General features: G+C 34.5%; 1 protein-coding gene across 37 annotated transcripts in view; it reads right to left on the bottom strand.

Moving 5' to 3' along the window:
- The window catches only part of LOC106872289 (polypeptide N-acetylgalactosaminyltransferase 1), a 524,361-nt gene extending 519,414 nt beyond the window's left edge, over window positions 1-4,947 (bottom strand). For 30 of the 37 annotated variants that reach the window (XM_089355787.1, XM_014919225.3, XM_014919227.3 and 27 more), the window contains exon 1: window positions 4,894-4,947. The gene's annotated coding sequence lies outside the window, so the exon portion shown is untranslated. Of the gene's footprint in view, window positions 1-4,071; window positions 4,335-4,893 lie in introns of those variants that run through there. The other 7 variants (XM_089355792.1, XM_052969029.2, XM_089355663.1 and 4 more) reach the window with 1 other exon arrangement.
- Between the last annotated feature and the right edge of the window lie 15,210 nt (window positions 4,948-20,157).

The raw sequence follows: 20,157 nt of genomic DNA, 5'->3' as shown, positions 1-20,157 counted from the left end.
TGAAGTAAATAATTCGTTAAATACAGCTGTTCGGCATAATAAATGAATTTTAAACAACCAAATCATTATATTGTGAAAATATTTCAAAAAAGGGACATCCAATAAGTTAAAAAAATTTTTTTAATCAGTGAGTAAATTTAAACACTTGTTTTTCTAAATTGCTAAAAAGTCTCTTGAAAATGATTACCGAAAGAGCACTCCCATTTACTAAATATAATATAAGCACAAAGAAAGAAAAATTTTTTGTTTGTTTGTTTCTGTTGTTTTTACTACTAAGCAACATTAAAATATGGTGAATCGCAAGAACAATTAAAATTCTTTCAGTTAAATTAATTTACCTTCATATCTTGAAAGAACTAAAACAATTGAAGGTTTTTATTTTCCATTTGTTCTGTGAACAGGTAAACAGTTTCTGAAACAATTGTCTTCAACAAAGAAATACCAATTGTCTTCAACAAAGAAATACCAAAATTCCTATCTATCCAAGTTACAAATATAATTAAATCTTTTTCTTAGAGAAGCATTAGTTACAGTCAAATGTATGCAGTAGATGAATTTGTAGGGTATTAAACTGGAGGCCAAATTCCAGTAATGCAACAGAATTCCAGTAACACAACAGAAAATGTGAAATATCCTCACTTTTTTGGTAGAATTATCTGTATTCATAAATGGACATCAGCCTTTTGCTTTGGAAATTTACAAAATTATCATGCAGTTTTTTGTTGTTTTTTTTTTCTATGAAATTCTGATTCAAGCAAATAAACATTAAAATATACAAGGAAACAAAAATATATGTAGACAAACCCATACAAAATTTATAAAACGAATGCTTATTCACAAAAGGAATTCAAAACTATGTAACAAATCCAAGTATAAGACTATTTATCATCAGAGTTCTATATTTATTCTCTACTTGGTTTTCCCTCACTCTTCTATTTATACAGTATTATTCTCATACAATTATTTTAAAATTATTATGGGGTTTTTTCTTCTTCTTTCTCCACATATGTTTAAGGCTATCCCACTGCTTGCAAACAAAAATCAGATTTCCCTCAAAGCATGCAAATTAATTTAGCGAAATTACTTTGTCTCGAAATTGTTTTTCTTCGATTGTGATTAACAATAGCCGCTAGGTTTTTATTTTCCTTCACCAAAAAAAGAATGAAACTTCAGCTATTTGAACATTTTTTTAGAATACTCCATTCATACACTCCTTCACTTTCACTTAAGTAAATCAAACTTGTCTCAAGGGTGTTGACACTTGTTAAGTGATCTCAATTCTTAACATGGCGTTTTTCCTTTTTTTTTTTTTCCTTTCCTTAAATCCTATCTCAGTCAGGTTTCAGCTCATCACTTGCTACAGATAAAAACCACAATTCTCAAATAGCTTCCTTCAGTTTACCTTAAGAGACCTCAACGATGTACAAAGTCAATAATTACTCCTACCTTACAAACATTGTTTGGTGGTTATTTGTAACTGCCATGTTAGAGCTATGCACAACTTCACTCTAAATTCTTCCCAAAATACTACAATGCAAATGGTAGACGTTATGAATAACAATATCAAAACATGTTGGCTGGTGTTTTCCTGAACCGAACTGAAGATGTGTGTGTGTTTACACACACACAACCTGTGTGTATGGAATATAATGCATTTCATGCGACAATGTTTGTGCGCATAAAGAACCACGTAAACAAACATAAAAAAATATAATCACCAGTAACCGTTCTTCAAATTCCTGGAAGTTGTTAGATTTTCGAAATCTATGCGAATGGGGACAAAAATCCAACAAAAAAGGCAGACTAACTATTGTAAATATTATTGCAAGGGTAAATTAGACTACCGCCATCAGATACAGTGTAAAAGACAAAAAAAAAGGTATTATATACGAAATAGACAATTTAAAATATCAGGAGTATGTAATTTATTTCAGTAAAATGCTTGCTATTAATAAGGCATTTAAACTTCAAGGAATAAGGTTGATTTACTAAATAAAAAAATAAATTCAGAAAAATACGATACTAATAAAATAATTCTAAAACAAACTCAAGAAACGGTCAACAATATAAAATAACAACAGGTGTGTGTTTCAAACAAACTTTCTCCAACTCCCACATGCATAATAGCTCCAGTAAAGATTTGATATTATTTATAAACAGTGGTTCTACAATGTATCACTTGGTATCGTAAACCAGAGCGCTCTATGCTAGAAAAAGCAACTAAATATCTATCAAACTCTTAAAAATGGAAAGCCATAAAAGATAAAGAAGCCCTAGATACTACCAAAAAGTGCGAAAGGTAGTGGCTGGAATGCCTTTACCCCTAAATCTGTTTGGTCAGGTGAGCAACCACAATTTGGCACCGTATAAACACATCATTCACATAAGCCGTATAGTTGTGGCTCTTATATTTACTCATGATACAATAAAATCGAACATCAGCTAATCAATGGGGGGAGGTTGTGCAAAGATGCTTCACTTGTTAGAAATAACAGGTAAATTTTCCTAAAATCACACCTTACTATCTTGAAAGTGTAAAAAAAAAAAAGAGAGAGAGAGAGATGGCCATCACCATAATATAACTGATCATTTGTCTGCTCAATCATGGCTGACCTGAGGTTAAACAGCTTCCACATAGTCGTTCGTGTTACGAGAAATAGCAGCAAATTCTCCTTCAGATCACACTCTACAACTTAAATGAAAGAAACATTCACACACTGTGGCCCTAGAGACGATTAGCACGCCTTCGATTATAGATCTCTGCTAAATGAAGGCTAAGGTCGGACAAAAGAACTCCTATTTTTTGCACAGACAGGAAATACCAGGAAAACGTATTTATGTAAATAGCATAATTTTGTTGATATGTTCGCAGGATGAAATCGTTACAAGAATTTTTAAAATCCTTATATATTCTGTCTATGTAAATGGTTTACAAATGTTCTGTTCTAATGAGTCACAGCTCAAAATCAAGAAAGCATTGCAAACATGCGTAAGTGTATATACGAGCGCGCACTCATAGACGTTATTGCAATACGTATCATACACACACACACACATATATATATATATATATATATATAGAGAGAGAGAGAGAGAGAGAGAGAGAGAGGTGCACACAGGTTATACATACGTCAAGCACGCGCACACAATATGCATATATCTTTAAATAAACAGGATACATTTTCGAATTAGATAACATTGCAGAAGAAGAGTGAGATAACATTAAGTAAACATACAATCAATTCAAGAAAAACCTTTACGGAATGTCTTAATGAAATCGACACACTGAAAACGCTGGTGTTGTTGTTTAGCCCTAGGTCTCCTTTTTAGAACAGACTTATGATCGAGGGTGTTCCAGTCTTAACTATCCTGTGATTGCTTTGCAGAAATCATAGCTAAGAATACATCAACCTATGTTTTCTTCATATTTTAGATAGTAAGGGTAAAATTTTAATAAAACTTAGATTCTGTTTCTAAATCAAGTAACCAAGTAGATGTCACTGGGTCGTAAAACACTTGTATTTGTCAGTGTGCACACAGAGGTTTGTCGTATTCATAATTAACAATCACCATTACTCAAGAGTGTAAAAACATTGTCAACAGTAAAACATGTATAGCAATCGACTGAAAATAAAATTCGAGGCTCCAATTAGAAATGTAATCGCCATGGGACGGTGCTGTGAATAAATATTAAGACAACGATTTTATATATACATATATCTGAAATTAGCCAGAAATTTAGGTGCTATACATTTACGCACAAAGGACAAGGGTGGGGAAAATACAGATTCTTTCACAAGTAAAATATTCCTAGGAAAAAAAAAAGAAAAGAGCGAATGCACGCAAGTGTTAAGATGAAAGTATCATGGGACCCGAAAGCGTTACTATAGCACTGGCAAACATGCTCAGCAACAAACTGATCTACTTATTAAATTGATCTAAACGAAGTGTCTGCATAAAAATATCAAATAAAATAAAAACTAAGAGACAATTAATGACTGCTTAAAAATAAATCATGTGTATGTGTAATACAATTGTTGGTTCTCTCCTATTCCATCAATGGTAACATACCTTCTTCCAGTTTGTTCCGATAAGTTATTTCACTGTAAATATGAACTAACGGTTGTATGCAGGAAAAGGATGGACAGAAGAAGAAATGGAAAACAGCAGGAAGAATTTATAGTTCTAAAAATGGAATGTTCAACGAGTATAGCTATATAAGTTTGCAGAGCAAGTATATATACAACACTAATAACTGTTCTAGTAGTACATAGCTGAATGAACGGGGACAGTAAACAACAGTAGTAGCAATGTAATATATACGAGTACATAATGAAATTCTTTACAAAAAAAAATGTGTAAATTTTCTTTCCTTTCCTATTTCATTCTTTTCGTTTCGTTATTTTTTCTAACAATATGATAATAGTAATAACAGGTTTCCTTAGCAGTAATTCAGATAATCTAAATATTTATACACCTTCATAACCATGCACGCAACCCGGTCACGTTACATCAGTCTAAAATGAGGATATCAACAACACAAAAGCATAAAACGGTTCTTCTAAATTGCATTATTTTCGTAAATGAAACAACACGGAAAAGAACAACAACAAAGTAGACATCGAAATAGCTAAGCTAACTGACGTTTCAATTTGATATATATAAATGTATATATTTATATTTTCATCTATAACACAAGCGAACGGAACGATGGAAGGATAGAAATGTGGTCTGTTGAGTATCACTGGCTTTCGAAGATCTCATAACCAGTAACGAACAGGCTTTTGTCAGTTTATAAAAAGTCACAAGCTTCTGTAACTGCGTTTTAAAAATATATCTCTTATACTATATCATAGCTTTAACGATAAGTGTAGTCAAAAACAATTCACCTACCTTGACAGCTTCAAACAAATCCGAGTACTCGCTGGAGAAAGAAACGGAAGTGACGTCAATCACAGGAAGTAACATATTAAAGCATGTCAGTAGTATATGAGAAACTAAATTAGGTTCCAACTAGATGCAGACCAATTTTGATGTGGCTTATCATTGCAGATAAATTCAATGTAGGGTCGAGGGTATTCCCTCGAGAATCTTTCCACATTTCGAAATTTAATCTCTGTTGTTCTTTTGTAATTTACTTTCAATTAATTTGATAGAAATATAAACACAATTTCACTGGAGAAACCTCATCAAATGATTCGTATTTCCATTAATATAAAAAAAGAGACATTGAACCACACCCAAGTGACTCTTTCTATTCTCTTATCCATTTTTTGTTTATTTTTTGCATACCTGAATATTTATGCTATGGAATAACAGTAAGCATTTCTATTCCCTAAGTTATGGAGATGTCGGATTATTAATTCAAAGATTCTAAATTCAAATTCTGTCACAGTAATTATTTTTTTGAATCAAGTACATTATTCTACCAATCTTTGTTCACTTTAGCCAAAAGATAAGCAATTACAGTATTTTTACAAAGTAGCTTCATATATATATATATATATATATATATATATATATATATATATATAGGAAAATGTAAAAAAGCCAGAATGCTGAACTGGGAGCATAATTTAATAAAGATTTTTTCTAACCGGTTTTCATTGTGATGAAGCAAATTATCAAGGAGAATGAAAATGTTTTTTTACAAAAAAGTACAAAATGAAGAAAATAATATATAAAACAATAATATATAAAAAATATATATATATACCCATACATTATATTGTCTTTGAGCTTTTGTAGTTCAATAGTAGTTCATGTATAAATTGGTAGGAAAAATAAGGATGCATGAGAGTTGAGAGTTTTGTTAGGTTTAAAAAAAGGGTTAAAAGTTTGTGTTAAGCATGTTTTATATATTATTTTATTCATTTTGTACTTTTTTGTACTTCTTTGTAAAAAAAACATTTTCATTCTCCTTCTTGATAATTTGCTTCATCGCAATGAAAACCGGTTAGAAAAAATCTTTATTAAATTATGCTCCCAGTTCAGCATTCTGGCTTTTTTACATTTTCCTATTATTTCTCCACGTGCGGTTAACACAACCCCACTATTTACTGACTTATATATATATATATATATATATATATATATATATATATATATATACATATACATATAATCAGAAAATGGAGAAAACAAACACATTGGACCACATCTGTAGGTTATTTTTTTTTAATACAAAACACGACATAATAATTCTTACGGCTGTTTCTGCTTCCCAAGTCAGTTGGTGCCTACGAAAGAATTACAAAGATAATATTCTTCATCGTCATAGGATATTCAAATTAGAACATGGAGCTTCATCAGAGTGAATACTAAAGTGTCCAAAAAATAAATGAATGGAAGAGGGAATAGGAAAGAAACATGACCTCAAGAAAAAAGCCAGAAAATTTTCATCTATTGAGCCTCCTGGCTTTTTCTCAAGGCCATGTTTCTTTCCTATTCCCTCTTCCATTTGTTTATTTTTTGGATGCTTTTGTATTCACTCTGATGAAGCTCCGTTTTCTGTTTTGAATATCCTATGAAGATGAAGAATATTATTTTCGTAATTCTTTCATAGGCACCGACTGACATTGGAAGCGGAAACAGCCTTATGAATTGTTATGTCACAGAAATGTGTCATGTTTTGTATTAAAAAATAATCTACGGATGTGCTCCAATTTATTTGTTTGTTGATCTAGAGTTTTCTCCATTTTCTGATTATTTAAATCTGATTCCTGATAAACTTTTGTTTATTCTGTTGCTACCTGTACCTTATGAGCATAGTGAGCCTGCATACCATGCCCAGGGATAGCATAAGTAACTGATACCAATAGTAAATACGGATATTTTATCCCTTAGTTGGTTACTATAACTGCTAACTCAGCTTACCTTTTACACACACATATATATAAATATATATATATATACATGTATGTATGCATGGATCAAAACTTTTTTCCATTCTCCTGTTTTGATAAAGATCATTTTCTAGAGTTTTCAGCTTTTATACATACCCCACTCAAATATAAAATTTATATATGACTTTGGAGCACCGGAATAAGATGTTCTTCAAAAGGACACATCTTCGATTTTCACCCTATCTAGATAGTATATATATATATATATATATATATATATATATATATATATATATATATATATATATATATATATATATATATACACATACATATATATGTAATGATGGCAGGCAGTTCTTGAGTCTTGGGGTCACCAATTTGTAACAACAAAATTTAACATCAAAATGCATCAGATGACTGATTAAAGAAAGAAGATTAATTGCTTATTGAGATGGTCATTTATTATGATTATTACGATGGGCGTCACAATGTTGAAAACAACTTCGAGTTGTAAATTGTGCATATAACTTCTTTGTTGCTAGAGTAAACAAATTGTCTTTAGTTCTATAGTCCATTGCGTATTGCTTCAGCTGTGTAACCATTAGAGAGAGAAAAAGTAACGAAATTCAAAGTAAATAGAGAGTATAAGTAGTATGTTGTCCCACACACAAAGGTACTCTCTCCATTATTAACAGAAAGAAGGAGGAAGAAAGAAAGATGCTCTTTAATCAGAAACAGGAACAAAAGAGAGAGAGGATGTATTTGCTGTTCAATTTATATATTCCATAACCAAACTCTATCAAGTGAAAAGAAAGGATTTCTCTTCTGTTTCATTTCTGACCCATGTGTAATTCGTGGAAGATCATGAGGTCTGTTTATTCTCATAGATTTCCTACTGCAACAGGCTAGAATGATAGGCCAATGAATTGTGGCAAACTGTGAATCCACTTTCCAATCATTGCTTAGGCATTTAGTAGCTGTTTGCTACATATCTATTTATCTATACATATATATATATATATATATATATATATATATATATATATATATACACACACACATATACATATATATATAGATACTCAAAATATCTGGTGGTGTCGGCTATAGTCTAGTCACATATCAACCAGGTGATACATGAAGAAGTCATACCCAATGACTGGTGTAGCAGTACCATAGTCAACTGCTACAAAGGTAAAGGTGATGCATTAGATACAAATAATTACAGAGGTATCAAGTTGTTGGATCAGGTAATGAAAGTAACAGAGAGGGTCATAGACTATCTAATTAGGGGGAGAGTCAATCTAGATGAAATGCAGTTTGGTTTTGTGCCAGAGAAAAGTACCACTGATGCTATATTTCTGATAAGACAGCTGCAGGAGAAATACCTAGCCAAAGATAAACCTCTGTATCTGGCTTTCGGTGACATGGAGAAAGCCTTTGACAGGGTCCCCCATTCCCTTATCTTGTGGTCAATGAGGAAACTAGGGATAGGTGAATGGTTAGTGAAAGCTGTACAAGCCATGTACAGGGACGCTGTCGGTAAATTGAGGGTTGCCGATGAATGCAGTGAAGAATTCCAGGTTGGGATAGGGGTCTTCAGCTCCCTCTTATTCATCATAGTCCTCCAGGCAATAACAGAGGAATTCAAGACAGGATGCCCCTGAGAGCTTCTCTATGCTGATGGCCTTGCTCTAATTGTTGAGTCACTATCAAAACCAAAATCTTGGAAGGCAGACAAATCACAAATCCCTTCAGGTAGATGGCCCTGCTCGAGCTGTAGAAAAGGCATAGGTAGAAACTCCATAAAATGTGCCCAGTGTAAGCTATGGACACATAAGAGGTGCAGCAATATCAAAGGAACGCTAACTGGGAAGACAGATTTTGTGTGTGGAAAATGCTCAGGGGCAATAAACACTGAAAATGTGCAGAGAACAGCTTCTGTCACATTCCAGGGGAAAACTAGAAGTAGTTGATAGCTTCTGTTACCTAGGTGGCCAAGTCAGTAACGGGGCTGGATGCTCTGAAAGTGTAGCTGATAGAGTAAGGATAGCCTGGGCAAAGTTCAGAGAGCTCCTACCTCTGCTGGTGACAAAGGGCCTCTCCGTCAGAGTAAAAGGCAGACTATGATGCATATGTGCAAATAGCTATGCTACATGGCTGTGAAACATGGGTCATGGCTGCTGAGGACATGCGTAAACTTGCAAAGAATGAAGCCAGTATGCTCCGCTAGATGTGTAATGTCAGTGTGCATACACGACAGAGTGTAAGTACCCTGAGAGAAATGTTGAACTTAAGAAGCATCAGATGTGGTATGCAAGAGAGACGACTGCACTGGTCTGGTCATGTGTTATGAATGGATGAGTACAACTGTGTAAAAAAGTGTCACACCCTAGCAATTGAGGGAACCTGCAGAAGAGGTAGATCCAGGAAGACTTGAGATGCGGTGGTGAAGCACGACCTTTGAACATTGGGCCTCACTGAGGCAATGACAGGTAACCGAGACCTTTGGAGATATGCTGTGCTTGAGAAGACCCGGCAAGCCAAATGAAACCATAATTGTAGCCTATGCCAGTGTTGTATAACCAGCCCATTTAAGAGTACCCTTCAGTCATTGGACAATAAACTATGTTTGAGAAGACCTGTTGAGGCAAGTGAAATTGCTGTCATGGCCGATGACAGTACCGCCTGATTGGCACCCATGCCAGTGGAACGTTTGAAGCACCATTTGAGCGTGATCATTGCCAGGGCCACTGACAGGGTCCTGTGCCGGTGGCATGTACAAAAAGCACCATTCGTGTGTGGTTGTTGCCTGTACTTCCTGACTGGCCCTCATGCCAGTGGCATGTAAAAGCACCCACCACACTCTCGGAGTGGTTGGTGTTAGGAAGGGCATCCAGCTGTAGAAACTTTGCCAGATCAGATTGGAGACTGGTGCAGCCTTCTGGCTTGCTGGCCCTCAGTCAAACTGTCCAACCCATGCCAGCATGGAAAGCAGACGCTAAAAGATGATGATGATATGTGTATATATATATATATATATATATATATATATATATATAAACATGATCTCTTTTGGGTGAGCGTTCTGTGTCTAGTTCTGGAAATTGTATTTTGTAAGCGACAGACTACACTGATGATCTTGCAGATATTTGCATACATAAATATTAACAAGTGAAACCATGGTACGTAGGTAATCATTCTTTATTTTGTATATTTTCGTTTGTCTTGCTCATTTTTACATTGTGGTGTTTTGTTGAAATTTTTCTTGAGAAAACACTCTTCATGGTAATGGCTATTTCACGTCTATATTTAGCATATTAGGAGTCCACTTTAGTGGTCATTCCTCTTAATTTTGTATGTAATATAATTTTCAATCTTCAGATTTTTTAGATATGCTAAGCTGACCCCTAGGTAGTGGAAGCTATCAACTGCTTCTAGTTTCTCCTCCTGACAAGTGATGGAGCCTGTTGGACATGTGGCAAGAATGGATGAGGATAGCTGTGTGAAAAAGTGCCACACCCTAGCAGTTGAGGGAACCTGTGGAAGAGGTAGACCCAGGAAGACCTGAGATGAGGTGGTGAAACACAACCTTTGAACTTTAGGACTCACCGAGGCAATGACCACTGACCTGGACCTTTGGAAATATGCAGTACATGAGAAGACCCGGCAAGGCAAGTGAGAGCATAATCTGTGACCTCTGCCAGAAGTGTAGCCAGCTCACTTATTCGTATCTTTACTTCATTTGACACTAAAAACTCTGCTTGTGAAGATCTGTTGAGGCAAGTGAATTTGCAATTTGAAATCTGAAATCGAAATCGAACAGAATCCGACGACTGGCATCCATGCCAACCTCTCCTTCATTGGACACTAAACTCTACTTGCGAAGACCTGTTGGGGGAAGTGAAATCGAAATCGTAATTGAACCATACTCAATGGCTGGCACCTGCGCCAGTGGAGCACTAACAGCACTGTCCGAGCGTGTTCATTACCAGAGCAGCTGTCTGGCTCCCGTGCTTGTGGCCCGTAAATTGCACCGTTTGAGCAGAATCGTTACCAGCATTGTCTTCTGGCACTTGTGCTGGTGGCATGTTAGAAAATCATTCAAGCGAGGCCGTTGCCAGTACTGCTGAACTGGCTCCTGTGCAGGTGGCACATAAAAAACACCTTTTTGAGCGTGGCCGTTGCCAGTACCGTGTGACTGACTCTTGTGCCGGTGGCATGTAAAATCACCCACTACACTCTTGGAGTGGTTGGCATTAGGAAGGGCATCCAACTGTACAAACTCTGCCAAATCAGATTGGAGCCTGGTGCAGCCTGCTGGCTTGCCAGTCCTCAGTCAAATCATCCAACCCATGCTAGCATGGAAAGTGGATGTTAAACAATGATGAGTATATATATATATATATATATATATATATATATATATATATATATACATATATATATATATATATATATACATATGATAGAATATATATGCACATATATACATATGATAGACTGATATAGATATAAATGAAAGATGGTCCAAAAATAGTAGATATCAATAATTCATTTGTATGAGATGCTATACATTCAGATTACAAGATGTTATTGTAGGTCACATTCGAGTTTCATAATGAGTTATGAGTTGTTAAGACTGAGTTATTTTCTGCCCTGAAGAGGAAGGCTATTCTTTGTAATGTTTGAGATGAGAAATCACCATGAGAGATCCTTAATAATACAGATGCCTAGCATAACTAGTGATTTTGAGGTTTCTAGTTGGATGTTTTTCATATAAAGTAGGGAAGAGTCTTATTCTTTTTGTTATATATGTAGCAACTGTATCTTTATTCTGTCAAAGAGGACAAGTAACTTGACTTCATTGAAGGGAGACAATACGATGTTGTCTACTTTGACATGTTTTGTATAGGTGAATGCCCTTCTTGACACCATCTACTTCATAACATGTACTGGATACATTTTTTTAATGCCACAAACATTAGTAAGGTCACCATGCAGCTTACAAGAGAAGCCCTTTATACTTGGAGATATATGAAAAGGGAGAGGAAAGAGCAGGATGGGTTTCATGCTGTAGAGGAGTGACATGGCTTCTCACGTTCTAAAAGAATTGGTGTGAGTTATTGGAATGGAGCTAAGAAGAGATAAGAACAATGTTGATGAGGTGTCTAGGTGGACTCTCAAGGTACAAGGTGAGTAGAAATAAGTGCAGACAGAACCAAAAGTGTCTGTAGGCAGAAGTTGCAAAAATGTATGTGAGTGATTGCGAATGGTTGAGGTAATGGATATAATGAGTGAAGAACAATTGTAGAGAGGTGGATATAGGAGTGAATGGTGGATAAGGGCTGGGGATAACCAATGATACATAGGAGTGAAAATCAGCTGAATATTAATGATAATACAGTAAGGATGAGAGAGAGAGAGAGAGTTGACATGTGGTTGGGTAGGTTGCTAGGACAAAAGACAGAGAAGAGAGTGGCAGGCATAATGAATAGGGAGTGTGAGAGACATATAGTGGTGGAGAAAAAATAGAAAATGTTTCATTTCTACAGATGAGGTTAATAGTCCCAAAATGATATGTTTCATGCAAAGACCAAGCAGTCTTATATTACATCTAATTATATTGCTGTTTTCTTTTATTATATCTCACTCCCTTCTCTTTTTTCTGAACGTTTCCCTTACCACTTCAAATCTCACTCCAATAACTTCCACCAATTCTTTTAGCATGTGAGAAGCCATGTCACTCCTCTACAGCAAGAAACCCATCCTGCTCTTTCCTCTCCCTTTTCATATACTCTTATCTCCAAGCATAAAGGGCTTCTCTTGGGATTCATAATCTTGTAAGCTGCATGGCAACCTTACTAATATTGGTGGCATTAAAAAATGTACCCAGTACATGCTGTGAAGTAGTTGGTGTCAGGAAGGGCATTCACCTATACAAAACCCCAGGTAACCCTTTTTATACCAACCTACCTGAAACTGTCCTTGTTTCTATCATACAAACATACCAATTTTTTCAGTGATCTAAATTAAAACTTCCATCAAAATTTTATGTTAATTTATGTTCCAGATACTAGCTTTATAACAGCAAAGTTGTTCTACTAAATTCTTCATTATTTTTAAAATCAATTAAATCAAATTCAGTGATTTTCAAAAAAAAAATGGTAACAAAAGGGTTGATAGTCTTGGCTATTCATATTTTTGTATAATCAGGACTATATTATCTAATGTATGCTGTTTTTTACTATGATTTGCTGAAGATTTGGCTGCTATTTCTCACAAGCAAGGTGACCACATTGAAGCTCCTTTTGTTACCTTATTGCTGCATGAATTGTTTTGCCCTTACATACTATTGTGATATAGAAGTGGAACTTCTTCCCTAGTCATGCAAACTTAAAACAGAATCATAGACCTTTTCTATTGATACACTGGCTGCATTTAAACTGGCCATATTATTCTTCCTGTTTTATGTTCAAACTGGTCAAATCCAGCCTCTCACACCTACCCTACAATGTTAGTCTAAAAAATATACAGTCACACAACTGAAATCTCAAGTTACAAGATAATGCAGGATGAATTCAAAACAATGTGGATAAATAAGTGTTACATTTTATAAAATAATCTGAATGTTAAAATATTAATTATGCATCCCAGGACTTTTAGCCTTCAGTAATTTCAGGGAAGCAGTATAGTTAATCAAATCAACCCCAGTACATGACTGGCGTGTATCTTATCAATCCTGAAATGAAAGAAAACATAGGGTAGCTTCTGATAGAATTTGAATTCAGAACAACAACAACAAAAAATGATTAAATTCAAAAACTAAATCCTGCAAGTCTCTTTTTTACTACTTCTGTCATACTAAAGCTCATTTTTAAATAAAAATATGAAAATTTGGTAGCAACTGTACTCTTCAAAAACTTTGTATATGAAAACACTTATGAAGCCACTAATGGCTTGTTTGTCCTTCAAGGCATTGCAATGTCCTAATTAGAAAAGTACGGAATTTTCCTTCTTTTAGTTTTATTATTGACCTCCCAGCTTCCTCTCTCTCTTACTCACTAATAAAACCTCTTACATTTAATTAGTATTCCTACCTGATCTACACTCACTCCATCTGTCAAATGTGTTTGACACATGTAGTGAATTATATTCATCTCATTCGTTTCTAGTTGAGTACAAATCCTGACTTCTTGTATGCTGTATTTGCTTTGCTTTTATTCCCTCTAGGTATCTTTTCGTTACAAATCAATCTTTAGTTTTGTGTGATTTCCACTCCCTTGTGCTTTCCTTTGACACTGTAACAGCTGACTATGCACCTAAGTATATATAACACCTTCCTGAATGAACCAACAAGGAAGCTTGACCTGCTAGAAATAGTATCCAAACAACCCTCCATTAAGTGAGAAAGGAAGGATTCAGAGGATAATGTAATCCTGGATATATTTTTTTCTTTCGTGCTAAGTCTAGGGGGAAAGAAAGTGTCCATGGCCATCACAATCTCCCACACCACACACACATACACTCATCCTCTGAGGTTTGTGAGATTAATGTCATTAATGTTCCTCTTCAATGATAGCAGGAGTCCCAGAGAGCCAACATTCTGGAAAGGAAACGAGTGTAATTTAGTGATTAGCCTAAGAGTTGAATCATAAGAATAGGAGGGATGAGTTGGTTGGGAATCACTTATTAGAGATAGCATGAGTATAGCCAGCTATGAGGAGTAAAGACCTTTATATTAGTAGAGAAAGCAGAAAGAAGAGACAGAACATTTATGGGCCAGAGACTGGAGTGTGTCTGCAAGTAACTTTATGCTAATCTATCAAGTGACCCTTTTTCTGGGTGTGCTCTAGGATGTCTGTGTACAACAGCATCATCCATGATGTAAGAGCAATATTTTATTGTTTATCACACCTGTAGATTTTCAATAATCAATGAGGAATAAAGGTTTGCAAATTACTTTTGTAAGGGCTCCCTTTTTTTCAAATTAAACTATGATAAAAATGGAGTTGCTTTATAAAAATGCATAGTGATTTACTTTCCGGGTAAAGTGGACTGAGGATGGACTGTGTCTGGTTCAAGAAAATAATTATTTAGCAGGATTTGAATGTACAGCCTATGTATGAATAATTGGAAAGTTCCGTAACTTAACCACAGAAATGTGCTTTTCATTGCATATGAATTTAATGTAATTAAGTTGGTATTTGTCTTCCTTCAAGAATTCTTTTACATTTCAGAATTTAGTTACTGTTGTAATGTTATAATCTGTTTACAGTTAATTCAAAGGAAACATATTGCCAATTTTATTTGAAAAGTAACTTCTAAACTAAATTCCATTCCTATAGTATAAAAGTATTTTCTGGCTCTGAAAAGAAGCTGCAATGGTCGGGATGCTAGCTTAGCTTTGTTAAGAATGAGCTTTTCCCATCACCATCACCAAGAGAAATCTTGGTGATAGTGAAGCCTGATTGTTAGGGTTCTAGTCACATACTGCTCATATTTAAGGGGCAGATAGGCTGATGAAGGTGCATAGCTCAGTGGTTAGAGTGTTGAGTTAACAATCAAGAGGTAGTGAGTTTGATACCCAAACCAGGTTGTGTGTTGTGTTCTTGAGTAAGAGTTTATTTCATGTTGTTCCAGTTCATTCAGCTGTAGGAATGAATTGCAACATCACTGGTGCCAAGCTCTATTGGCCTTTGCCTTTCCCTTGGGTACCATCAGTAGCATGAAGAAGGGAGGCTGGTATGCATGGGCAACTGCTGGTCTTTCATAAACAACCTTGCCTGGATTTGTGCCTTGGAGAGGAACTTTCTAGGTTCAATCTCATGGTCATTCATGACTAAAAGGATGTCTTTATCTTTTACTCTTTTTAAGCTCATGATTATAATCTCAATGTAAGTAGTTTTTGTATTTCTTGTAGTTGAAAGAGACAAGATTGGCACATTCCCATTAAAGGATGTTTCTGAGATTTCTATTGAAAGACAGAAATCTCAAAACCATATTTGCATTTAGTATGCAGAGCACTCCCCTGTGGGGCTCTGCCTCAGCAATAGTACTGTCAGGACAGGCATCTTGTTATTTGTTTCTTTTTATTTGTTAGCATGTTCTTTCTGTTGCTAATCCCTAAACTATGAAATAGAAATCTCAGATGAAAAGTTGATATTAATAGCAAACATTCGCTGTTTAGTAGAATGTATGCAAACAGCTTTCAATTAAATTTTGCCATTCTATTTTTAACAGATTAAATGTATTTTAATGCTAAACTCGGAGAAATGGCTGTTACGTATTCCATTATTTCTGAAACATATTCCATTATTTCTGTTCAATTTAATTGAGAAGTAAATCATGGAAGAACAAGGACATATAGAAAGTAAAATTTAGATAAAATGTCAACTAGATTATCCTAACAAATTGTTTGATCAGTTACAATGTAATTCTTTTGGAGAAAATTGCAAGAATTTTGAACAAAATCAAGACCTTGACTTGCTTACATGCTGGAGACTGAATTTCTTCATTAGCTCACAGCTGTTATTTCTAGACATAATAAAGCAAGAATAAAGATTTTCGTATTTTCAAAGAATGGAAAGGAAACTGCTTAAAGGTTAGTCTTAGATCAAGCATCATGGCCAATGTTTTCGAAAATTTTCTACTTCACATATTGTGAGTTAATTTTTTGTAAAGCATTGAAGCTGAATTTTCAGTGGTGGTTTAATGACTCAATATCATGGGGTGTGATAGTGATGACTACGAAGTTGTCAAAGTTTTTTCCCAATATTTGCTAACGTTGGGATGGGATTAACAACACCTATAAAATATTTTCTCTGAGTGTATGTTTATGTATGCATGAGTATTTGTGTGTGAATATATATATATATATATATGTGTGTGTGTGTGTGTGTGTATGTGTGTTAAATTTAATTAGAGGTTAAGTTCACCTCATGAAGGGTTGGTTTCATCCCAGGAAATACTGGTTCAATGCCTAACATTTTGGGGGAAGTGAATTTCCTTAAAATAATGGGTATATATAAAAAACATATAGATTATATTCATTTAAAAGAAGAAAATGGAAATTCAGAAGTTAATAATTGTTTATTATTAACAGCAAATTGATCATCTTTCCTTACAGCTGTTTCTATTAATATTCAGTAAACATTAAATTTACATTTATGCAACATGAGCATAATATCATCAAAGGTAAAATGATGTGCCTTTGGATGCTGTATGTGTGTTTGTGAATTCATTTTAGCAGACTCTGAAATGAATCTGCTTAAATGAATTCACAAACACACATATAGCATCCAAAGGTATATATGTATCTATATATATGCATGTATAATGTATGTGTATATATGTATGTATATATATGTATGTGTATATATGTATGTGTATATATGTATACAACACCCTCACATCACACCACACATCACTTCACAACACACACCATGCACACACTACAACTGACCAACTCCTTTCTCCTCTCCCCATTTTTTCACACATGCATACGTCAAGATCACCAGGATTCTCTCTCTCTCACACACACACACACACACACACAGCTCCTCGTACTTGGGTCACCGTTTCTTTCTTCCCCCTTTTGTTATCTCCCCTTTTTCTTAGCTCTCCTGTGTGAACTTTCTGTCCGCAGACGCCATGATTAATCGCTGACCAAACACCATTCAATTTTTTTTCTCCGTGTTTTCCTCCTTGTTTACTCCATATTCTTTCTGTTGAAGAGCATAGCTCAAAACGTTAAAGACTTTCTGTATTCCCAAGCGTCAAACTAATACATCCTTTTGTTGTTTACACCACCTGTCCTCGTCTGTTGTTGTTGTTTTCGTACATTCTCCCATATATATATATGCATGTGTGTATATATGTATGTATATATATATATATGTATATATATATATATATATATATTATATATATATATATATATATATTATATATATATTATATATATATTATATATATATTATATATATATTATATATATATATATATATATATATATATATATATAAAACTGAAAATATATGTCTGTGTGTGTGTGTGTCTGTCTGTGTGAATCCCTAAAACTCCAGAACTACACAACCAATTTCATTCAAATTTTACACATGCCTTACTTAGGGTCCCGGTTGTGTTTTAGTCAAAAAAAATTTTAACTTCTTGCATACTTCCAGCCCACAGAAACATCATATCTCCTCTACTATTTCAGTATTACGTGTCAAAAGTGGATCCCTAGTGAGCATAGGTAAATATTGTACAATAGTGTTGTATGCCTCATTGTTTCTAGGATTGTGAGTTCATATATATATGGTAGTGTTTTGAGATGTGGTGAGGTATTATGTTTTGTTTTCCATAGTGTTTTAATGCCTAATTTCTTGACATGCTTAATTCCTTTGTCTATAAGTGATGGTGGATATTGTCTCTCAGTTAGTCTTGTTCTGAGGTCTTAAAGACAGAAGTTCTGGGTATTTCCATTATACACTATTGTGCAAATCCTTTTTCCTAAATTAAAGAGGATATTTCTTTTGATGTGTTTTGGGTGGTATGAGCTAAAAAGAAGATATTGTTTCGAATCCGTTGATTTATGATAAATGTCACTTACAATTTGGTTGTTGACTTTTTTTTATCATAATATCTAAGAAAGGGAGCTGTTCTTTACTATATATATATATATATATATATATATATATATATATCATCATTATTTAACATCCATTGTCCATGCTAGCATGAGTTGGACAGTTTGACCAGGGCTGGTTAGCTGCGTGGCTGCACCAGATTCCAGTCTGATTTGGCATGGTTTCTATGTCTGGATGCCCTTCCTAACACAAACCACTCTGAGAGTGTAATGGGTGCTTTTGCATGCTACTGGCATGGGTGCCAGTTGCATGACACCAATATTAACCACAGCTGTGATTTCACTTGGTTTGATGGGTCTTCTCAAGCACAATATATTGCCAAAGGTCTCAATGATTTCATTGCCTCCATGAGGCCCAATTCTTGAATGGTGCTTTTTACATGCCACTAGCATAGGTGCTAGTTGCATGACACTGGCATTGGCCACATTGCCTCCATCAGGGCCAACACTCGAAAGGTGCTTTTTACGTGCCACCAACATGGGTGCCAACACACACACACACACACATACATAAATGCATGCATACATACATACATACATACATACATACATACATACAAGACAATTACTATGATTTACTCATTGGATAATTACTGTGGAATTGCTCACCTTAAATAATCTCGGGTGCTTCTTACAACTCGATGCAGTTAGCCATAACCTGGATTATAACTGAATGCTCATATGGTACCCTCCTGGATATTTTACCCCTATCTATTCATCATAGACATACATACATACATACATACATACATGTGTATGCATGCATACATATAAATGTATATATGAAGTATACGGAAAGGGAAAAATTGTAGGTGTAGACGATCTTCAATTCATAATTCGGTCCTTGCCTTTTTTATATATGTATATATGTATAGACAACAGACAGACAGGTATGCTCATATGAGATCCATTATAATAAAGATGAAGAATATTGTTTTTAATTATTGGAGAATACTGTTTAATGTCATTTTAGATTATATATTTTCTCTGTGAAATATGCATTTTTCATCAAAGCAACTATTTTTGTTGTGTCTGGGGAGAGTCATTCTCTTCTAGTGCCTATTTTTGTTTTATGACTACAATTCTAATAATATTTTTTTGTGCTTACAATTTATATATATATTAATTCTGAAGATTATCCTAAGACCAATGCTTAAGATCAAACAGAAGGTTATTGAAAGATAAATGGCATTCCAAACATAGAACATGTAGAAATTGATATTACTTTGGAATTATATTTATTAAGCCATAAAATGGGGCAATAAATTGGGTTGTTTGCTTGACCTTTTGCAATCAGAGTTATATCACTATGGATGATCAGCCCTTTTGACCTTTTCATAGAAAATCTGTAGCTAAGTAAAATGAGGCAATGTAGAATGAAGTGCCTTGCTTAAAATCACAGTAAAAATACCTGTGGTGGATTTTCAATCTTAATCTTTGTATTTGTTTAACTGTTTTCTTTCAATGTTAGTTAGACCTGTAGAAATCTCATTTTATAAAGCAAAAGTTCAGTGTTTATCAAATACTGTTGTGTCCTAAATGTTTTGATAAAAATATATTGCATAAAATCAATAATTTATATTTCATTTCTTAGTCTTCAAACTCTTCAAAGTAGCAAATTTGATTTGGCAAACTAATATATATTCTACAAGCAAGAGC

The sequence above is a fragment of the Octopus bimaculoides genome, chromosome 1 (assembly GCF_046866305.1).
Source record: "Octopus bimaculoides isolate indiv1 chromosome 1, ASM4686630v1, whole genome shotgun sequence".
Lineage (NCBI taxonomy): Eukaryota > Metazoa > Mollusca > Cephalopoda > Octopoda > Octopodidae > Octopus > Octopus bimaculoides.
This window is presented reverse-complemented; position numbering and strand designations above follow the sequence as displayed.